This window comes from Pseudophryne corroboree, unplaced genomic scaffold (assembly GCF_028390025.1).
Source record: "Pseudophryne corroboree isolate aPseCor3 unplaced genomic scaffold, aPseCor3.hap2 scaffold_873, whole genome shotgun sequence".
Taxonomy (NCBI): domain Eukaryota; kingdom Metazoa; phylum Chordata; class Amphibia; order Anura; family Myobatrachidae; genus Pseudophryne; species Pseudophryne corroboree.
In genome coordinates, this window is record NW_026970452.1 from 129363 (window position 1) to 150976 (window position 21614).

Genomic DNA, 21614 nt, shown 5'->3' on the forward strand with positions numbered 1-21614 from the left:
TTGCGCCACAGAGACACCTTGCGAAAGTCAATACTGACAAAGGCTAATAAGCATTCATCTAGAACGTTTCCTAGAAAAACTTTAAAAAGTCAATAATCTGGAGAATTTTTGTAAGAAACACATTGGTACTTTCCCATGATGAGTGAGTGCTTCAGGATTTCTTGCACTTACATGGGCTATTAACCAAAAGGTTGGTGGTTCAATCCCACCCAGGGATGTAATTGACCTTGTCATCAGATTTTGGTGATCTTTAAGTAGACAAGTCAAAATTTCAAACCCCCTCTTATGGTGTAGGGTACCTGGCCTTCTCTGACGTAATCAGAGTTAGATTTAATTAAGTGATTTTATAAAAAACAGCTAGGAAGCACAATTTAGCAGTGGGTTGCAGAGAAAAAAATAACATTTTAAACCTACCGGTAATTTTTTTTTCTCGTAGTCCGTAGAGGATGATGGGGACTCCGTAAGGACCATGGGGGATAGACGGGCTCCGCAGCAGACATGGGCACTTTAAGAAAGACTTTAGATCTGGGTGTGCACTGGCTCCTCCCTCTATGCCCCTCCTCCATACCTCAGTTAGAGAAACTGTGCCCAGAGGAGACGGACAGTACGAGGAAAGGATTTTTGTTAATCCAAGGTCAAGATTCATACCAGCCACACCAATCACACCGTATAACTTGTGATATACTACCCAGTTAACAGTATGAAAACAACATAGCATCAGTCCAAGACCGATGAAAACTAACATATAACCCTTATGTAAGCAATAACTATATACAAGTCTTGCAGAAGTAGACCGCACTTGGGACGGGCACCCAGCATCCTCTACGGACTACGAGAAAAAGATTTACCGGTAGGTTTAAAATCTTATTTTCTCTTACGTCCTAGAGGATGCTGGGGACTCCGTAAGGACCATGGGGATTATACCAAAGCTCCCAAACGGGCAGGAGAGTGCGGATGACTTTGCAGCACCGATTGAGCAAACAGGAGGTCCTCCTCAGCCAGGGTATCAAACTTATAGAACTTTGCAAAGGTGTTTGAACCAACTTTGACCCACTGCTTGGATGACATCACCATATGCAAATCCATCTGCGGCAGGCCTTCCCCCAGGAATGCTTGCACTAGTTGTTGCATTTGGTTTGTTGTTTGGGGGTGCTTCAGTATTAGGCAGCCTTCTGCCCTCCCATGTTCATCTGAAAATATGTGTTCTCCCTGCAGTTGTTGTCCCCAGATGAGAGTTCCCTTGTGCTGCCTCAGTTGAATCTCCTTTACTTGACAGAGATGTGCCTGAGCAGCGGCCCTCCCCAGCCCTATCCCAAATCATACTTATTTTGCATAGGAGATACCATGGTCATGAAGATTGTTCTCCCAGGGTTAGGTTAATTCATTGCATTCTGGGTATGCTGACCCCTGTGATTTCCCCAAATGTGGGAAACTCAACTGCATTATTTGTGGTAGTGGGGGACTGTGTTTGTGCTTTCCTCTGGTCAGCTCTGGTAAAAGTCAGATTTCTTTGTCTCAGATCTTCCTCTAGCCTTGTTCTTCTTTCGAGAGTTCCCTTGTGCTGCCTCAGTTGGATCTCCTTCACTTGACAGGGGGGTGCCCGAGCAGCGACCCTCCCCAGCTCTAGCCCAACTCCTACTTACCTGCCAGGTGAGATACTATGATCATGAAGATGCTTCTCCCAGGGCAAGGCTCACCCATTGCACTCTGGGTGTGCTGCCCCTGCGATTTCCCCAAATGTGGGGGAAACTTGACTGCATAATTTGTGTTTCCCCTGGTCGGCTCTCATATAATTCAGATCTCTTTGTCTCAGGTCTCTCTCCAGCCTAGTTTGCTGTCTGTTTCCACTTCTTTTTTCTTGAGCCCCTCCCTTCTATACCCTTGTGCACTATCCTGACTTCTCCCGTCTGCTTACTTTGTGCCTTCCAACGCACAATACAAACTACAGGTAGTGCTGCAGGGCCCACACCCTTTTACTTGCTTTACAGAGCAGCTCTGGAGCTGTTACAGTGCCCAGCTGCTGCAAGAAATCAGCTTGAATGCTTCAGGGGCTGGGGCATAGCCAACATGAGCCCCACACCGAAGGAGGGTGGAGGTGTTTAATGCGAACTAGGGGTCATCCAAGCGCCGCAAAAGGCCGCCATGCCCTGCACACCCCTTTATTCTTTTCATATGCAGACGAGGGTTGAAGCCAACTTTGACCCACTGCTTGGATGACATCACCATATTCAAATCCATCTGCTGCAGGCCTTCCCCCAGGAATGCTTGCACTAGTTGTTGCATTTGGTTTGTTGTTTGGGGGTGCTTCAGTATTAGGCAGCCTTCTGCCCTCCCATGTTCATCTGAAAATATGTGTTCTCCCTGCAGTTGTTGTCCCCAGATGAGAGTTCCCTTGTGCTGCCTCAGTTGAATCTCCTTTACTTGACAGAGATGTGCCTGAGCAGCGGCCCTCCCCAGCCCTATCCCAAATCATACTTATTTTGCATAGGAGATACCATGGTCATGAAGATTGTTCTCCCAGGGTTAGGTTAATTCATTGCATTCTGGGTATGCTGACCCCTGTGATTTCCCCAAATGTGGGAAACTCAACTGCATTATTTGTGGTAGTGGGGGACTGTGTTTGTGCTTTCCTCTGGTCAGCTCTGGTAAAAGTCAGATTTCTTTGTCTCAGATCTTCCTCTAGCCTTGTTCTTCTTTCGAGAGTTCCCTTGTGCTGCCTCAGTTGGATCTCCTTCACTTGACAGGGGGGTGCCCGAGCAGCGACCCTCCCCAGCTCTAGCCCAACTCCTACTTACCTGCCAGGTGAGATACTATGATCATGAAGATGCTTCTCCCACGGCAAGGCTCACCCATTGCACTCTGGCTGTGCTGCCCCTGCGATTTCCCCAAATGTGGGAAACTTGACTGCATAATTTGTGTTTCCCCTGGTCGGCTCTCATATAATTCAGATCTCTTTGTCTCAGGTCTCTCTCCAGCCTAGTTTGCTGTCTGTTTCCACTTCTTTTTTCTTGAGCCCCTCCCTTCTATACCCTTGTGCACTATCCTGACTTCTCCCATCTGCTTACTTTGTGCCTTCCAACGCACAATGCAAACTACAGGTAGTGCTGCAGGGCCCACACCCTTTTACTTGCTTTACAGAGCAGCTCTGGAGCTGTTACAGTGCCCAGCTGCTGCAAGAAATCAGCTTGAATGCTTCAGGGGCTGGGGCATAGCCAACATGAGCCCCACACCGAAGGAGGGTAGAGGTGTTTAATGCGAACTAGGGGTCATCCAAGCGCCGCAAAAGGCCGCCATGCCCTGCACACCCCTTTTTTCTTTTCATATGCAGACGAGGGTTGAAGCCAACTTTGACCCACTGCTTGGATGACATCACCATATGCAAATCCATCTGCTGCAGGCCTTCCCCCAGGAATGCTTGCACTAGTAGTTGCATTTGGTTCGTTGTTTGGGGGTGCTTCAGTTTTAGGCAGCCTTCTGCCCTCCCATGTTCATCTGAAAATATGTGTTCTCCCTGCAGTTGTTGTCCCCAGATGAGAGTTCCCTTGTGCTGCCTCAGTTGAATCTCCTTTACTTGACAGAGATGTGCCTGAGCAGCGGCCCTCCCCAGCCCTATCCCAAATCATACTTATTTTGCATAGGAGATACCTTGGTCATGAAGATTGTTCTCCCAGGGTGAGGTTCATTCATTGCATTCTGGGTATGCTGACCCCTGTGATTTCCCCAAATGTGGGAAACTCGACTGCATTATTTGTGGTAGTGGGGGACTGTGTTTGTGCTTTCCTCTGGTCAGCTCTGGTAAAAGTCAGATTTCTTTGTCTCAGATCTTCCTCTAGCCTTGTTCTTCTTTCGAGAGTTCCCTTGTGCTGCCTCAGTTGGATCTCCTTCACTTGACAGGGGGTGCCCAAGCAGCAATCCTCCACAGCTCTAGCCCAACTCCTACTTACCTGCCAGGTGAGATACTATGATCTTCACTGTTAGGGCAATCAGGATGTGGAATTCCCTGCCAGGGAAGGTGGTAATGGCGGACTCTGTAATTGGATTTAAAAAAGGAATGGATACATTTCTGAATGAAAAAGCTATCCAAGGTTATAATACTTAAAATATCAACATGGTTAATCCGGGGGTAACATGAGTTGTAGTAGTTAACTAGTCATAAAACATTATTCAGCAAGTATGTAGAATCATCACAACTTAAAACAGGTTGAACACGATGGGCAATTTGCCTCTTTTCAACCTCAAAAACTATATTACTATATGTTACTATATTACTATGTTACTGTAGTATACAGAACACCACAATGTAATGAGCAGTGATAGTGAGCACTGATGAGGATACTAGAACTGACACTGAGCAGCAAGATGCAGCACTGGACTATTAGTAATGTACTGTAGTATGCTGAGCACCACAATGCAGCACAAGACAATGAGCAGTGATACTGAGCACTGATGAGGATACTACTGAGAACTGACACTGAGCAGGAGAGACACACTACTAGTATTACTGAGCAGCAATAAGTAACCACTGATACTGAGCACTGATATTGAGATTTCCACTGAGAGAACATAGCCACGTCCTCTCCGCTCCCTCTTCAATGCACGAGTAAAAATGGCGGCAACGCGCAGCTCTTTATATGAAATCCGAATCTCGCGAGAATCCGACAGCGGGATGATGACATTTTCCCTTGTTCAGGTTTTCCGAGTCAGGCGGGAACAACCGAGCCTGCCTCGGACCAGTGTAAACCACGTGGAGTTCGTGGGGAATTTGGTTCTCGGAGAACCGAACCCGCTCCTCTCTACCTTATACCCATATATTTTTTTATTTTCAATCTAAGCCCCTGCAGTTTTCTGTAAGCATCTGCTTCGCTATGATGATCAACAAGTCACAAGGGCAAACACTCAGGGCTTGAGGCGTAGATCTTAGGACCAGCTGCTACAAGCATGGCAGAGGTGTCACTATCACTGGTGACACCCAGAGAGGTGGCGAAGGAGATTGTAATGCAGTGCGCGCAGATAAGCAGCGCAATGGTAAAAAGGAGGCATGGTTTCATAGGTAGGGGCGTGGCCTGGTGGCCTGAATCTACATTTTGTTGCTCCGGGTGTCCCGGGGGTTGGGGGCTGCACCCGGGGACTAGTGTGTGAGCGGTACTGGCTCCTGCACAGTGACAGGACATGGCCACCCAGCATGACGCCTCCCTTCTTGACCAATCTGTAATTGCAGTCGCACTGCAGTTCAGCGTGATCATAAAAAATGGTGTAGCCTCCTGCTGGTGCAGACTGTATGTGCGCGCAGGAAGCCGCCACCATTTTTGTGATCACAGCGGCTGAATGTGATGTCATACAGCCGCTGTGACCACGCCCCCTGTGTCTCCTCCGTTGCAGACCCCATTTTGAAGCCTTGCCCCCGCACCGCTCCATCCCTGACTTGGAAATGGAGTGTTGCTGACCCCCCTCTCCCCCCCTGCCCCGATTGACAGGCAGAGGCGATCGCATTCTCTGCGGGGTGCCGCAGAAAATGCAGGCACATGCGTATGCTCTTAGCAATTTTTGCAGTTGGATCGCTTACTGTGATTGCAATCCAACCTGAATCAGGCCCTATTACCTATCACAATGCGCTGCGGGCAGTACAAAATTGGTTTAATATGGGAGAAAAAACCCCAGACCTGTGCTCCTTAACTGTACCTGGTGGCTCGTGGAGCGGCTGCCCAGTAATCAGTGTCCACGCCAGTGCGCACACGGTCCACCCCCTACGGCCACGCTCCCCTTCATCAGCGGCCTCGTGATCCGGAAGGGCGGTGCGTGTGTGACTGACCTTAGGAAGAAACCGGAGCCTCCGCTGCAGTGACCCAGCAACCAGGGCACGGGAGTATACAGCGCCGCTGGGAGTGATGAAGCTGCAGTAAAGATGTCTATTAGACCTAGCCTGCTGCAGCCCTTGTAGATTCTCATAAAAAAAGTTCTTATTTTCTTGTCAAAATTAATAGCTAAGAATAGGCTGCCTGAGGCAGGCCCCTGTTAAGTGGCCTGCTACTGAAGGCACCAACTACAAACTGAGCTCCCTGTTCATGGAAGCGGGGTTATAGAGGAGAATGCGCTGAGCATCTTGGGAACAGTCAAAAGCTTTGAGCCGGTTGGTGCCTCAGATCAAGATCCTACTCTACACCCCAATGTGAATCCTTGTGGAGTCCAGTGTACCCCACAGAAGAAATTAATGTGTCACACCCATTGGCAGCAACCTTAGAATAGCTGCTGACGGGCACAATTGAGAAAGGAAGGGGGGGGGACATTTGAATCCAGCACATAGATGCAATTCAAATATGTAATTTGAACCTTCCTATTTTAAAATATAATGGATGAACTTCACCCTGTGATAACAATCTTCATGATATAGAGATCTCATATGCAAAATAAGTGTAAGTTGGGATAGGGCTGGGGAGGGTGGCTGCTCGGGCAAGCCCCTCCCCCGTCAAGTTAAGGAGATTCAACTGAGGAAGCACAAGGGAACTCTCGTCTGGGGACAACAACTGCAGGGAGACCACATTTTTTCAGATGAACATGGGAGAGCGGAAGGCTGCCTAATACTGAAGCACCATCAAATATCAAACCATATGCAATAACTAGTACAAGCATTCCTGGGGGACGGTCTGCAGGAGACGAATTTGCATACGGTGATGTCATCCAAGCAGTGGGCCAAAGTTGGCTGGAACCCTCATCTGCATATGAAAAGAGAAAAGGGTTATGCAGGGCATGGCGGCCTTTTGCGGCGCTTGGATGACCCCTAGTTCGCATTAAACACCTCCACCCTCCTTCGGTGTGGGGCTCATGTTGGCTATGCCCCAGCCCCTGAAGCATTCAAGCTGATTTCTTGCAGCAGCTGGGCACTGTAACAGCTCCAGAGCTGCTCTGTAAGGCAAATAAAAGGGTGTGGGCCCTGCAGCACTACCTGTAGTTCGCATTGTGCGTTGGAAGGCACAAAGTAAGCAGACGGGAGAAGTCAGGATAGTGCGCAAGGGCATAGAAGGGAGCGGCTCAAGAAAAGAGAAGTGGAAACAGACAGCAAACTAGGCTGGAGAGAGACCTGAGACAAAGAGATCTGAATTATACGAGAGCCGACCAGGGGAAACACAAATTATGCAGTCAAGTTTCCCATATTTGGGGAAATCGCAGGGGCAGCACACCCAGAGTGCAATGGTTGAGCCTTGCCCTGGGAGAAGCACCTTCAAGATCATAGTATCTCACCTGGCAGGTAAGTAGGAGTTGGGCTAGAGCTGGGGAGGGTCGCTGCTCGGGCACCCCCCTGTCAAGTGAAGGAGATCCAACTGAGGCAGCACAATGGAACTCTCGAAAGAAGAACAAGGCTAGAGGAAGATCTGAGACAAAGAAATCTGACTTTTACCAGAGCTGACCAGCGGAAAACACAAACACAGTCCCCAACTACCACAAATAATGCAGGCGAGTTTCCCACATTTGGGTAAATCACAGGGGTCAGCATACCCAGAATGCAATGAATGAACCTCACCCTGGGTGAACAATTTTCATGACCATGGTGTCTCCTATGCAAAATAAGTATGATTTGGGATAGGGCTGGGGAGGGCCGCTGCTCAGGCACATCTCTGTCAAGTAAAGGAGATTCAACTGAGGCAGCACAAGGGAACTCTCATATGGGGACAACAACTGCAGGGAGAACACATATTTTCAGATGAACATGGGAGGGCAGAAGGCTGCCTAATACTGAAGCACCCCCAAACAACAAACCAAATGCAACAACTAGTGCAAGCATTCCTGGGGGAAGGCCTGCAGCAGATGGATTTGCATATGGTGATGTTATCCAAGCAGTGGGTCAAAGTTGGCTTCAACCCTCATCTGCATATGAAAAGAGAAAAGGGGCGTGCAGGGCATGGCGGCCTTTTGCGGTGCTTGGATGACCCCTAGATCGCATTAAACACCCCCACCCTCCTTTGGTGTGGGGCTCATGTTGGCCATGCCCCATCCCATGAAGCATTCAAGCTGATTTCTTGCAGCAGCTGGGCACTGTAACAGCTCCAGAGCTGCTCTGTAAGGCAAGTAAAAGGGTGTGGGCCCTGCAGCACTACCTGTAGTTTGCATTGTGCATTGGAAGGCACAAAGTAAGCAGACGGGAGGAGAAGTCAGGATAGTGCACAAGGGTATAGAAGGGAGGGGCTCAAGAAAAAAGAAGTGGAAACAGAGAGCAAACTAGGCTGGAGAGAGACCTGAGACAAAGAGATCTGAATTATACGAGAGCCGACCAGAGGAAACACAAATTATGCAGTCAAGTGTCCCACATTTGGGGAAATCGTAGGAGCAGCACACCCAGTGTGCAATGGGTGAGCCTTGCCCTGGGAGAAGCACCTTCCTGATTATAGTATCTCACCTGGGTGTGCTGCCCCTGCGATTTCCCCAAATGTGGGAAACTTGACTGCATAATTTGTGTTTCCCCTGGTCGGCTCTCATATAATTCAGATCTCTTTGTCTCAGGTCTCTCTCCAGCCTAGTTTGCTGTCTGTTTCCACTTCTTTTTTCTTGAGCCCCTCCCTTCTATACCCTTGTGGACTATCCTGACTTCTCCTCCTGTCTGCTTACTTTGTGCCTTCCAATGCACAATGCAAACTACAGGTAGTGCTGCAGGGCCCACACCCTTTTACTTGCCTTACAGAGCAGCTCTGGAGCTGTTACAGTGCCAAGCTGCTGCAAGAAATCAGCTTGAATGCTTCAGGGGCTGGGGCATGGCCAACATGAGCCCCACACCGAAGGAGGGTGGGGGTGTTTAATGCGAACTAAGGGTCATCCAAGCGCCGCAAAAGGCCGCCATGCCCTGCATACCCCTTTTCTCTTTTCATATGCAGATGAGGGTTCCAGCCAACTTTGGCCCACTGCTTGGATGACATCACTATATGCATATCCGTCTTCTGCAGACCTTCCCCCAGGAATGCTTGTACTAGTTGTTGCATTTGGTTTGTTGTTTGGGGGTGCTTCAGTATTAGGCAGCCTTCTGCCCTCCCATGTTCATCTGAAAATATGTGTTCTCACTGCAGTTGTTGTCCCCAGATGAGAGTTCCCTTGTGCTGCCTCAGTTGAATCTCCTTTACTCTAAAACTTGTAAAACTTAGCAAAAGTGTTTACTAAATAGCTGCTCGGCAAAGTTGCAATGCCGAGACTCCCCGACCAGCTGCCCAGGATGAACCCACCTTTCTAGTAGAATGGGTCTTCACCTAATTCAGTAACGGCAATCCTGCCGTGGAATGAGCATGCTGAATCTTACCACAGATCCAGCGCATAATTGTCTACATGGAAGCAGGACACCCAATCCTGTTGGGAGCATACAGGACAAACAGAGCCTCTGTTTTCCTAATCTGAACCGTTCTGGTGACATAAATTTTCAAAGTTCTGACCACAGCCAGAGACTTTGACTCAACGAAGGTGTCAGTGGCCAAAGGCACCATGTGGAAAGATGAACCACCTTCGGCAGAAATAGTTGACGTGTCCTCAATTCTGCTCTATCTTCATGAAATATCAAATAAAGGCATGGTTTGTACTGTTTTCCATGTGCTCCCAGATCTTTCAAGCAAGAAGCATGGTCAAGAAAGTTCTGTTTGAAAAGAAACAACATTTACTGTCATTGTTATAGAATTTGGGAGAAAAAACAAGAAGAAATCTGCACTGTTGACGCACTGGACAGAATGAATGAATCATAAAATATAACCTTTATTAAGTATGTATTAAAATTGGATAAATATTAATATTATTATCCCAAACTGCAGTGAAACATAAAGGTTAAAATCACAGAACTAACATACATGTGCATAAGAAGAATAAAGAGATGTGAAAAAAAGGTTTAAAAAGCGTGTCCGTGTGTGATTATTTTTGAAGGCACAACCCTGGCGGGGTTGTTTATATAGATATATATGTTGCTAATAATCACTTTCTAGCGTAATGTTATTAAATAGCTGTTAGTATCTATGTCGTCAGGTACCACTGGGTCGTATCCTATATACTCCTGTGGGAAACTTGACTGCATAATTTGTGTTTCCCCTGGTCGGCTCTCGTATAATTCAGATCTCTTTGTCTCAGGTCTCTCTCCAGCCTAGTTTGCTGTCTGTTTCCACTTCTCTTTTCTTGAGCCGCTGCCTTCTATGCCCTTGTGCACTCTCCAGACTTCTCCTGTCTGCTTACTTTGTGCCTTCCAACGCACAATGCAAACTACAGGTAGTGCTGCAGGGCCCACACCCTTTTACTTGCCTTACAGAGCAGCTCTGGAGCTGTTACAGTGCCCAGCTGCAGCAAGAAATCAGCTTGAATGCTTCAGGGGCTGGGGCATAGCCAACATGAGCCCCACACCGACGGAGGGTGGAGGTGTTTAATGCAAACTAGGGGTCAGCCAAGCGCCGCAAAAGGCCGCCATGCCCTGCATGCCCCTTTTCTCTTTTCATATGCAGACGAGGGTTGAAGCCAACTTTGACCCACTGCTTGGATGACATCACCATATGCAAATCCATCTGCGGCAGGCCTTCCCCCAGGAATGCTTGCACTAGTTGTTGCATTTGGTTTGTTGTTTGGGGGTGCTTCAGTATTAGGCAGCCTTCTGCCCTCCCATGTTCATCTGAAAATATGTGTTCTCCCTGCAGTTGTTGTCCCCAGATGAGAGTTCCCTTGTGCTGCCTCAGTTGAATCTCCTTTACTTGACAGAGATGTGCCTGAGCAGCGGCCCTCCCCAGCCCTATCCCAAATCATACTTATTTTGCATAGGAGATACCATGGTCATGAAGATTGTTCTCCCAGGGTTAGGTTCATTCATTGCGTTCTGGGTATGCTGACCTCTGTGATTTCCCCAAATGTGGGAAACTCAACTGCATTATTTGTGGTAGTGGGGGACTGTGTTTGTGCTTTCCTCTGGTCAGCTCTGGTAAAAGTCAGATTTCTTTGTCTCAGATCTTCCTCTAGCCTTGTTCTTCTTTCAAGAGTTCCCTTGTGCTGCCTCAGTTGGATCTCCTTCACTTGACAGGGGGGTGCCCGAGCAGCGACCCTCCCCAGCTCTAGCCCAACTCCTACTTACCTGCCAGGTGAGATACTATGATCATGAAGTTGCTTCTCCCAGGGCAAGGCTCACCCATTGCACTCTGGGTGTGCTGCCCCTGCGATTTCCCCAAATATGGGAAACTTGATTGCATAATTTGTGTTTCCCCTAGTCGGCTCTCATATAATTCAGATCTCTTTGTCTCAGGTCTCTCTCCAGCCTAGTTTGCTGTCTGTTTCCACTTCTTTTTTCTTGAGCCCCTCCCTTCTATGCCCTTGTGCACTATCCTGACTTCTCCTCCTGTCTGCTTACTTTGTGCCTTCCGATGCACAATGCAAACTACAGGTAGTGCTGCAGGGCCCACACCCTTTTACTTGCCTTACAGAGCAGCTCTGGAGCTGTTACAGTGCCAAGCTGCTGCAAGAAATCAGCTTGAATGCTTCAGGGGCTGGGGCATGGCCAACATGAGCCCCACACCGAAGTAGGGTGGGGGTGTTTAATGCGAACTAAGGGTCATCCAAGCGCCGCAAAAGGCCGCCATGCCCTGCATACCCCTTTTCTCTTTTCATATGCAGATGAGGGTTCCAGCCAACTTTGGCCCACTGCTTGGATGACATCACTGTATGCAAATCTGTCTTCTGCAGACCTTCCCCCAGGAATGCTTGTACTAGTTGCTGCATTTGGTTTGTTGTTTGGGGGTGCTTCAGTATTAGGCAGCCTTCTGCCCTCCCATGTTCATCTGAAAATATGTGTTCTCCCGGCAGTTGTTGTCCCCAGATGAGAGTTCCCTTGTGCTGCCTCAGTTGAATCTCCTTTACTTGACAGAGATGTGCCTGAGCAGCGGCCCTCCCCAGCCCTATCCCAAATCATACTTATTTTGCATAGGAGATACCATGGTCATAAAGATTGTTCTCCCAGGGTGAGGTTCATTCATTGCATTCTGGGTATGCTGACCCCTGTGATTTCCCCAAATGTGGGAAACTCAACTGCATTATTTGTGGTAGTGGGGGACTGTGTTTGTGTTTTCCTCTGGTCAGCTCTGGTAAAAGTCAGATTTCTTTGTCTCAGATCTTCCTCTAGCCTTGTTCTTCTTTCGAGAGTTCCATTGTGCTGCCTCAGTTTGATCTCCTTCACTTGACAGGGGGGTACCCGAGCAGCGACCCTCCCCAGCTCTAGCCCAACTCCTACATAACTGCCAGGTGAGATACTATGATCATGAAGGTGCTTCTCCCAGGGCAAGGCTCACCCATTGCACTCTGGGTGTGCTGCTCCTGCGATTTCCCCAAATGTGGGAAACTTGACTGCATAATTTGCGTTTCCCCTGGTCGGCTCTCGTATAATTCAGATCTCTTTGTCTCAGGTCTCTCTCCAGCTTAGTTTGCTGTCTGTTTCCACTTCTCTTTTCTTGAGCCGCTGCCTTCTATGCCCTTGTGCACTCTCCTGACTTCTCCTGTCTGCTTACTTTGTGCCTTCCAACGCACAATGCAAACTACAGGTAGTGCTGCAGGGCCCACACCCTTTTACTTGCCTTTCAGAGCAGCTCTGGAGCTGTTACAGTGCCCAGCTGCTGCAAGAAATCAGCTTGAATGCTTCAGGGGCTGGGGCATAGCCAACATGAGCCCCACACCGACGGAGGGTGGAGGTGTTTAATGCGAACTAAGGGTCATCCAAGCGCCGCAAAAGGCCGCCATGCCCTGCATACCCCTTTTCTCTTTTCATATGCAGATGAGGGTTCCAGCCAACTTTGGCCCACTGCTTGGATGACATCACCGTATGCAAATACGTCTTCTGCAGACCTTCCCCCAGGAATGCTTGTACTAGTTGTTGCATTTGGTTTGTTGTTTGGGGTGCTTCAGTATTAGGCAGCCTTCTGCTCTCCCATGTTCATCTGAAAATATGTGTTCTCCCTGCAGTTGTTGTCCCCAGATGAGAGTTCTCTTGTGCTGCCTCAGTTGAATCTCCTTTACTTGACAGAGATGTGCCTGAGCAGCGGCCCTCCCCAGCCCTATCCCAAATCATACTTATTTTGCATAGGAGATACCATGGTCATGAAGATTGTTCTTCCAGGGTGAGGTTCATTCATTGCATTCTGGGTATGCTGACCCCTGTGATTTCCCCAAATGTGGGAAACTCGACTGCATTATTTGTGGTAGTGGGGGACTGTGTTTGTGCTTTCCTCTGGTCAGCTCTGGTAAAAGTCAGATTTCTTTGTCTCAGATCTTCCTCTAGCCTTGTTCTTTTTTTGAGAGTTTCCTTGTGCTGCCTCAGTTGGATTTCCTTCACTTGACAGGGGGGTGCCCGAGCAGCGACCCTCCCCAGCTCTAGCCCAACTCCTACTTACCTGCCAGGTGAGATACTATGATCAGGAAGGTGCTTCTCCCAGGGCAAGGCTCACCCATTGCACTCTGGGTGTGCTGCTCCTACGATTTCCCCAAATGTGGGACACTTGACTACATAATTTGTGTTTCCTCTGGTCGGCTACTCGTATAATTCAGATCTCTTTGTCTCAGGTCTCTCTCCAGCCTAGTTTGCTGTCTGTTTCCACTTCTCTTTTCTTGAGCCCCTGCCCTTGCCCTTGTGCACTCTCCTGACTTCTCCTGTCTGCTTACTTTGTGCCTTCCAACGCACAATGCAAACTACAGGTAGTGCTGCAGGGCCAACACCCTTTTACTTGCCTTACAGAGCAGCTCTGGAGCTGTTACAGTGCCCAGCTGCTGCAAGAAATCAGCTTGAATGCTTCAGGGGCTGGGGCATAGCCAACATGAGCCCCACACCGACGGAGGGTGGAGGTGTTTAATGCGAACTAAGGGTCATCCAAGCGCCGCAAAAGGCCGCCATGCCCTGCATACCCCTTTTCTCTTTTCATATGCAGATGAGGGTTCCAGCCAACTTTGGCCCACTGCTTGGATGACATCACCGTATGCAAATCCGTCTTCTGCAGACCTTTTCCCAGGAATGCTTGTACTAGTTGTTGCATTTGGTTTGTTGTTTGGGGGTGCTTCAGTATTAGGCAGCCTTCTGCTCTCCCATGTTCATCTGAAAATATGTGTTCTCCCTGCAGTTGTTGTCCCCAGATGAGAGTTCCCTTGTGCTGCCTCAGTTGAATCTCCTTTACTTGACAGAGATGTGCCTGAGCAGCGGCCCTCCCCAGCCCTATCCCAAATCATACTTATTTTGCATAGGAGATACCATTGTCATGAAGATTGTTCTCCCAGGGTGAGGTTCATTCATTGCATTCTGGGTATGCTGACCCCTGTCATTTCCCCAAATGTGGGAAACTCGACTGCATTATTTGTGGTAGTGGGGGACTGTGTTTGTGCTTTCCTCTGGTCAGCTCTGGTAAAAGTCAGATTTCTTTGTCTCAGATCTTCCTCTAGCCTTGTTCTTTTTTCGAGAGTTTCCTTGTGCTGCCTCAGTTGGATCTCCTTCACTTGACAGGGGGGTGCCCGAACAGCGACCCTCCCCAGCTCTAGCCCAACTCCTACTTACCTGCCAGGTGAGATACTATGATCAGGAAGGTGCTTCTCCCAGGGCAAGGCTCACCCAATGCACTCTGGGTGTGCTGCTCCTACGATTTCCCCAAATGTGGGACACTTGATTACATAATTTGTGTTTCCTCTGGTCGGCTCTCGTATAATTCAGATCTCTTTGTCTCAGGTCTCTCTCCAGCCTAGTTTGCTGTCTGTTTCCACTTCTCTTTTCTTGAGCCGCTCCCTTCTATGCCCTTGTGCACTATCCTGACTTCTCCCGTCTGCTTACTTTGTGCCTTCCAACGCACAATGCAAACTACAGGTAGTGCTGCAGGGCCCACACCCTTTTACTTGCTTTACAGAGCAGCTCTGGAGCTGTTACAGTGCCCAGCTGCTGCAAGAAATCAGCTTGAATGCTTCAGGGGCTGGGGCATAGCCAACATGAGCCCCACACCGAAGGAAGGTGGAGGTGTTTAATGCAAACTAGGGGTCATCCAAGCGCCGCAAAAGGCCGCCATGCCCTGCACACCCCTTTTTTATTTTCATATGCAGACGAGGGTTGAAGCCAACTTTGACCCACTGCTTGGATGACATCACCATATGCAAATCCATCTGCTGCAGGCCTTCCCCCAGGAATGCTTGCACTAGTAGTTGCATTTGGTTTGTTGTTTGGGGGTGCTTCAGTATTAGGCAGCCTTCTGCCCTCCCATGTTCATCTGAAAATATGTGTTCTCCCTGCAGTTGTTGTCCCCAGATGAGAGTTCCCTTGTGTTGGCTCAGTTGAATCTCCTTTACTTGACAGAGATGTGCCTGAGCAGCGGCCCTCCCCAGCCCTATCCCAAATCATACTTATTTTGCATAGGAGATACCATGGTCATGAAGATTGTTCTCCCAGGGTGAGGTTCATTCATTGCACTCTGGGTATGCTGACCCCTGTGATTTCCCCAAATGTGGGAAACTCGACTGCATTATTTGTGGTAGTGGGGGACTGCGTTTGTGCTTTCCTCTGGTCAGCTCTGGTAAAAGTCAGATTTCTTTGTCTCAGATCTTCCTCTAGCCTTGTTCTTCTTTCGAGAGTTCCCTTGTGCTGCCTCAGTTGGATCTCCTTCACTTGACAGGGGGTGCCCGAGCAGCAATCCTCCACAGCTCTAGCCCAACTCCTACTTACCTGCCAGGTGAGATACTATGATGTTCACTGTTAGGGCAATCAGGATGTGGAATTCCCTGCCAGGGAAGGTGGTAATGGCGGACTCTGTAATTGGATTTAAAAAAGGAATGGATACATTTCTGAATGAAAAAGCTATCCAAGGTTATAATACTTAAAATATCAACATGGTTAATCCGGGGGTAACATGAGTTATAGTAGCTAACTAGTCATAAAACATTATTCAGCAAGTATGTAGAATCATCACAACTTAAAACAGGTTGAACACGATGGGCAATTTGCCTCTATTCAACCTCAAAAACTATGTTACTATATGTTACTATATTACTATGTTACTGTAGTATACAGAACACCACAATGTAATGAGCAGTGATAGTGAGCACTGATGAGGATACTAGAACTGACACTGAGCAGCAAGATGCAGCACTGGACTATTAGTAATGTACTGTAGTATGCTGAGCACCACAATGCAGCACAAGACAATGAGCAGTGATACTGAGCACTGATGAGGATACTACTGAGAACTGACACTGAGCAGGAGAGACACACTACTAGTATTACTGAGCAGCAATAAGTAACCACTGATACTGAGCACTGATATTGAGATTTCCACTGAGAGAACATAGCCACGTCCTCTCCGCTCTCTCTTCAATGCACGAGTAAAAATGGCGGCAACGCGCAGCTCTTTATATGGAATCCGAATCTCGAGAGAATCCGACAGCGGGATGATGACATTTTCCCTTGTTCAGGTTTTCCGAGTCAGGCGGGAACAACCGAGCCTGCCTCGGACCAGTGTAAACCACATGGAGTTCGTCGGGAATTCGGTTCTCGGAGAACCGAACCCGCTCCTCTCTACCTTATACCCATCAATTTTTTTATTTTCAATCTAAGCCCCTGCAGTTTTCTGTAAGCATCTGCTTCGCTATGATGATCAACAAGTCACAAGGGCAAACACTCAGGGCTTGAGGCGTAGATCTTAGGACCAGCTGCTACAAGCATGGCAGAGGTGTCACTATCACTGGTGACACCCAGAGAGGTGGCGAAGGAGATTGTAATGCAGTGCGCGCAGATAAGCAGCGCAATGGTAAAAAGGAGGCATGGTTTCATAGGTAGGGGCGTGGCCTGGTGGCCTGAATCTACATTTTGTTGCTCCGGGTGTCCCGGGGGTTGGGGGCTGCACCCGGGGACTAGTGTGTGTGCGGTGCTGGCTCCTGCACAGTGACAGGGCATGGCCACCCAGCATGACGCCTCCATTCTTGACCATGCTGTAATTGCAGTCGCACTGCAGTTCAGCGTGATCATAAAAAATGGTGTAGCCTCCTGCTGGTGCAAACTGTATGTGCGCGCAGGAAGCCGCCACCATTTTTGTGATCACAGCGGCTGAATGTGATGTCATACAGCCGCTGTGACCACGCCCCCTGTGTCTCCTCCGTTGCAGACCCCATTTTGAAGCCTTGCCCCCGCACCGCTCCATCCCTGACTTGGAAATGGAGTGTTGCTGACCCCCCTCTCCCCCCCCCGCCCCGATTGACAGGCAGAGGCGATCGCATTCTCTGCGGGGTGCCGCAGAAAATGCAGGCACATGCGTATGCTGTTAGCAATTTTTGCAGTTGGATCGCTTATTGTGATTGCATTCCAACCTGAATCAGGCCCTATTACCTATCACAATGCGCTGCGGGCAGTACAAAATTGGGTTAATATAGGAGTAAAACTCCCAGACCTGTGCTCCTTAACTGTACCTGGTGGCTAGTGGAGCGGCTGCCCAGTAATCAGTGTCCACGCCAGTGCGCACACGGTCCACCCCCTACGGCCACGCTCCCCTTCATCAGCGGCCTCGTGATCCGGAAGGGCGGTGTGTGTGTGACTGACCTTAGGAAGAAACTGGAGCCTCCGCTGCAGTGACCCAGCAACCAGGGCACGGGAGTATACAGCGCCGCTGGGAGTGATGAAGCTGCAGTAAAGATGTCTATTAGACCTAGCCTGCTGCAGCCCTTGTAGATTCTCATAAAACAAGTTCTTCTTTTCTTGTCAAAATTAATAGCTAAGAATAGGCTGCATGAGGCAGGCCCCTGTTAAGTGGCCTGCTACTGAAGGCACCAACTACAAACTGAGCTCCCTGTTCATGGAAGCGGGGTTATAGAGGAGGATGCGCTGAGCATCTTGGGAACAGTCAAAAGCTTTGAGCCGGTTGGTGCCTCAGATCAAGATCCTACTCTACACCCCAATGTGAATCCTTGTGGAGTCCAGTGTACCCCACAGAAGAAATTAATGTGTCACACCCATTGGCAGCAACCTTAGAATAGCTGCTGACGGGCACAATTGAGAAAGGAAGGGGGGGGGGGGACATTTGAATCCAGCACATAGATGCAATTCAAATATGTAATTTGTACCTTCCTATTTTAAAATATAATGGATGAACCTCACCCTGTGAGAACAATCTTCATGATCAAGAGATCTCATATGCAAAATAAGTATGAGTTGGGATAGGGCTGGGGAGGGTGGCTGCTCGGGCAGCCCCTCCCCCGTCAAGTTAAGGAGATTCAACTGAGGACGCACAAGGGAACTCTCGTCTGGGGACAACAACTGCAGGGAGACCACATCGGTTCAGATGAACATGGGAGGGTGGAAGGCTGCCTAATATTGAAGCACCATCAAATATCAAACCATATGCAACAACTAGTACAAGCATTCCTGGGGGAAGGTCTGCAGAAGACGAATTTGCATACGGTGATGTCATCCAAGATGTGGGCCAAAGTTGGCTGGAACCCTCATCTGCATATGAAAAGAGAAAAGGGGCATGCAGGGCATGGCGGCCTTTTGCGGTGCTTGGATGACCCCTAGTTCGCATTAAACACCCCCACCCTCCTTTGGTGTGGGGCTCATGTTGGCCATGCCCCATCCCCTGAAGCATTCAAGCTGATTTCTTGCAGCAGCTGGGCACTGTAACAGCTCCAGAGCTGTTCTGTAAGGCAAGTAAAAGGGTGTGGGCCCTGCAGCACCACCTGTAGTTCGCATTGTGCGTTGGAAGGCACAAAGTAAGCAGACGGGAGGAGAAGTCAGGATAGTGCGCAAGGGCATCCTTTTCTCTTAGTCCGTAGAGGATGCTGGGGTCACATTAAGAACCATGGGGTATAGACGGGATCCGCAAGAGACATGGGCACTTTAAGACTTTCAAAGGGTGTGAACTGGCTCCTCCCTCTATGCCCCTCCTCCAGACTCCAGTTATAGGAACTGTGCCCAGGGAGACGGACATTTCGAGGAAAGGATTTATTGTTAAACTAAGGTGAGCATCTTACCAGCTCACACCTTAAGCATGCCGCAGAACGTGGCATTCAACAGAACACAAGCCAACGGCATGAACAATTGCAGCAAAAAGCTGACCAGAACCATAACATAACATGTGTATAACCACAAGTAATAACTGCAGACACAGTATGGACTGGGACGGGTGCCCAGCATCCTCTACGGACTAAGAGAAAAGGATTTACCGGTAGGTATTAAAATCCTATTTTCTCATACGACCTAGAGGATGCTGGGGTCACATTAAGAACCATGGGGTTATACCAAAGCTCTTGAACGGGTGGGAGAGTGCGTACGACTCTGCAGCACCGAATGACCCAACTTGAGGTTATCATCAGCCAAGGTATCAAACTTGTAAAACTTAGCAAAAGTGTTTACTAAATAGCTGCTCGGCAAAGTTGCAATGCCGAGACTCCCCGACCAGCTGCCCAGGATGAACCCACCTTTCTAGTAGAATGGGTCTTCACCTAATTCAGTAACGGCAATCCTGCCATGGAATGAGCATGCTGAATCTTACCACAGATCCAGCGCATAATGGTCTACATGGAAGCAGGACACCCAATCCTGTTGGGAGCATACAGGACAAACAGAGCCTCTGTTTTCCTAATCTGAACCGTTCTGGTGACATAAATTTTCAAAGTTCTGACCACAGCCAGAGACTTTGACTCAACGAAGGTGTCAGTGGCCAAAGGCACCATGTGGAAAGATGAACCACCTTCGGCAGAAATTGTTGACGTGTCCTCAATTCTGCTCTATCTTCATGAAAGATCAAATAAAGGCTCTTGTGATACTGCATGGTTTGTACTGTTTTCCATGTGCTCCCAGATCTTTCAAGCAAGTAGCATGGTCAAGAAAGTTCTGTTTGAAAAGAAACAACATTTACTGTCATTGTTATAGAATTTGGGAGAAAAAACAAGAAGAAATCTGCACTGTTGACGCACTGGACAGAATGAATGAATCATAAAATATAACCTTTATTAAGTATGTATTAAAATTGGATAAATATTAATATTATTATCCCAAACTGCAGTGAAACATAAAGGTTAAAATCACAGAACTAACATACATGTGCATAAGAAAAATAAAGAGATGTGAAAAAAAGGTTTAAAAAGCGTGTCCGTGTGTGATTATTTTTGAAGGCACAACCCTGGCGGGGTTGTTTATATAGATATATATGTTGCTAATAATCACTTTCTAGCGTAATGTTATTAAATAGCTGTTAGTATCTATGTCGTCAGGTACCACTGGGTCGTATCCTATATACTCCCTTCACTCAATAGGGGTTACCTCCCGGGAAGCCATCCCCATTGGGAATGAAAATTTTAAAGCCTACTGTTAGTGCTTCATCTACACGTTATAGCCCTGAATTTTCCAATGCCTAGCTCTTTGCAAAAGAGAGATATCGGCAAGGAAAAGCTGTATTGTACCTTTGCATTTTTCTCCCAAACGAAAGACACTAGAATGAAAATTTTAAAGCCTCCTGTTAGTGCTTCATCTACACGTTATAGCCCTGAATTTTCCAATGCCTATTTCTTTGCAAAAGAGAGATATCGGCAAGGAAAAGCTTTATTGTACCTTTGCATTTTTCTCCCAAACGAAGGACACTAGAATGAAAATTTTAAAGCCTCCTATTAGTGCTTCATCTACACGTTATAGCCCTGAATTTTCCAATGCCTATTTCTTTGCAAAAGAGAGATATCGGCAAGGAAAAGCTGTATTGTACCTTTGCATTTTTCTCCCAAACGAAGGACACTAGAATGAAAATTTTAAAGCCTCCTGTTAGTGCTTCATCTACACGTTATAGCCCAGAATTTTCCAATGCCTATCTCTTTGCAAAAGAGAGATATCGGCAAGGAAAAGCTGTATTGTACCTTTGCATTTTTCTCCCAAACGAAAGACACTAGAATGAAAATTTTAAAGCCTCCTGTTAGTGCTTCATCTACACGTTACAGCCCTGAATTTTCCAATGCCTATCTCTTTGCAAAAGAGAGATATCGGCAAGGAAAAGCTGTATTGTACCTTTGCATTTTTCTACCAAAGGAAAGACACTAGAATGAAAATTGAAAAGCCTCCTGTTAGTGCTTCATCTACACGGTATAGCCCTGAATTTTCCAATGCCTAGCTCTTTGCAAAAGAGAGATATTGGCAAGGAAAAGCTGTATTGTACTTTTGCATTTTTCTCCCAAACGAAGGACACTAGAATGAAAATTTTAAAGCCTCCTGTTAGTGCTTCATCTACACGTTATAGCCCTGCATTTTCCAATGCCTATCTCTTTGCAAAAGAGAGATATCGGCAAGGAAAAGCAGCATTGTACCTTTGCATTTTTCTCCCAAACGAAAGACACTAGAATGAAAATTGTAAAGCCTCCTGTTAGTGCTTCATCTACACGTTATAGCCCTGCATTTTCCAATGCCTAGCTCTTTGCAAAAGAGAGATATTGGCAAGGAAAAGCTGTATTGTACCTTTGCATTTTTCTCCCAAACGAAAGACACTAGAATGAAAATTTTAAAGCCTCCTGTTAGTGCTTCATCTACACGTTATAGCCCAGAATTTTCCAATGCCTATCTCTTTGCAAAAGAGAGATATCGGCAAGGAAAAGCTGTATTGTACCTTTGCATTTTTCTCCCAAACGAAAGACACTAGAATGAA

The 21614-nt window shown here is 47.8% G+C and overlaps 14 non-coding genes and 3 pseudogenes across 14 annotated transcripts; 14 read left to right on the top strand and 3 right to left on the bottom strand.

Moving 5' to 3' along the window:
• The first annotated feature begins 1319 nt into the window (after positions 1–1319).
• Positions 1320–1483, top strand: LOC135043605 (U1 spliceosomal RNA). The gene has a single exon (XR_010236431.1). It is a non-coding gene; the product is annotated as a U1 spliceosomal RNA (small nuclear RNA).
• A 152-nt stretch (positions 1484–1635) lies between these two features.
• LOC135043576 (U1 spliceosomal RNA) lies at positions 1636–1779 on the top strand (annotated as a pseudogene).
• Positions 1780–2471: 692 nt separating this feature from the next.
• LOC135043616 (U1 spliceosomal RNA) lies at positions 2472–2635 on the top strand. Its single transcript, XR_010236442.1, has one exon. It is a non-coding gene; the product is annotated as a U1 spliceosomal RNA (small nuclear RNA).
• A 152-nt stretch (positions 2636–2787) lies between these two features.
• LOC135043596 (U1 spliceosomal RNA) lies at positions 2788–2929 on the top strand (annotated as a pseudogene).
• A 692-nt stretch (positions 2930–3621) lies between these two features.
• LOC135043641 (U1 spliceosomal RNA) lies at positions 3622–3785 on the top strand. Its single transcript, XR_010236467.1, has one exon. It is a non-coding gene; the product is annotated as a U1 spliceosomal RNA (small nuclear RNA).
• A 3303-nt stretch (positions 3786–7088) lies between these two features.
• On the bottom strand, positions 7089–7251 carry LOC135043588 (U1 spliceosomal RNA). Its single transcript, XR_010236421.1, has one exon. It is a non-coding gene; the product is annotated as a U1 spliceosomal RNA (small nuclear RNA).
• A 152-nt stretch (positions 7252–7403) lies between these two features.
• LOC135043670 (U1 spliceosomal RNA) lies at positions 7404–7567 on the bottom strand. Its single transcript, XR_010236495.1, has one exon. It is a non-coding gene; the product is annotated as a U1 spliceosomal RNA (small nuclear RNA).
• A 674-nt stretch (positions 7568–8241) lies between these two features.
• LOC135043608 (U1 spliceosomal RNA) lies at positions 8242–8397 on the bottom strand. The gene has a single exon (XR_010236434.1). It is a non-coding gene; the product is annotated as a U1 spliceosomal RNA (small nuclear RNA).
• A 2347-nt stretch (positions 8398–10744) lies between these two features.
• Positions 10745–10908, top strand: LOC135043650 (U1 spliceosomal RNA). The gene has a single exon (XR_010236476.1). It is a non-coding gene; the product is annotated as a U1 spliceosomal RNA (small nuclear RNA).
• A 152-nt stretch (positions 10909–11060) lies between these two features.
• Positions 11061–11195, top strand: LOC135043592 (U1 spliceosomal RNA; annotated as a pseudogene).
• Positions 11196–11897: 702 nt separating this feature from the next.
• LOC135043635 (U1 spliceosomal RNA) lies at positions 11898–12061 on the top strand. The gene has a single exon (XR_010236461.1). It is a non-coding gene; the product is annotated as a U1 spliceosomal RNA (small nuclear RNA).
• A 152-nt stretch (positions 12062–12213) lies between these two features.
• On the top strand, positions 12214–12376 carry LOC135043595 (U1 spliceosomal RNA). Its single transcript, XR_010236425.1, has one exon. It is a non-coding gene; the product is annotated as a U1 spliceosomal RNA (small nuclear RNA).
• A 670-nt stretch (positions 12377–13046) lies between these two features.
• Positions 13047–13210, top strand: LOC135043639 (U1 spliceosomal RNA). The gene has a single exon (XR_010236465.1). It is a non-coding gene; the product is annotated as a U1 spliceosomal RNA (small nuclear RNA).
• Positions 13211–13362: 152 nt separating this feature from the next.
• LOC135043579 (U1 spliceosomal RNA) lies at positions 13363–13526 on the top strand. The gene has a single exon (XR_010236413.1). It is a non-coding gene; the product is annotated as a U1 spliceosomal RNA (small nuclear RNA).
• Positions 13527–14194: 668 nt separating this feature from the next.
• LOC135043659 (U1 spliceosomal RNA) lies at positions 14195–14358 on the top strand. The gene has a single exon (XR_010236484.1). It is a non-coding gene; the product is annotated as a U1 spliceosomal RNA (small nuclear RNA).
• Positions 14359–14510: 152 nt separating this feature from the next.
• Positions 14511–14673, top strand: LOC135043599 (U1 spliceosomal RNA). The gene has a single exon (XR_010236428.1). It is a non-coding gene; the product is annotated as a U1 spliceosomal RNA (small nuclear RNA).
• Positions 14674–15344: 671 nt separating this feature from the next.
• Positions 15345–15508, top strand: LOC135043649 (U1 spliceosomal RNA). The gene has a single exon (XR_010236475.1). It is a non-coding gene; the product is annotated as a U1 spliceosomal RNA (small nuclear RNA).
• Positions 15509–21614: the final 6106 nt, after the last annotated feature.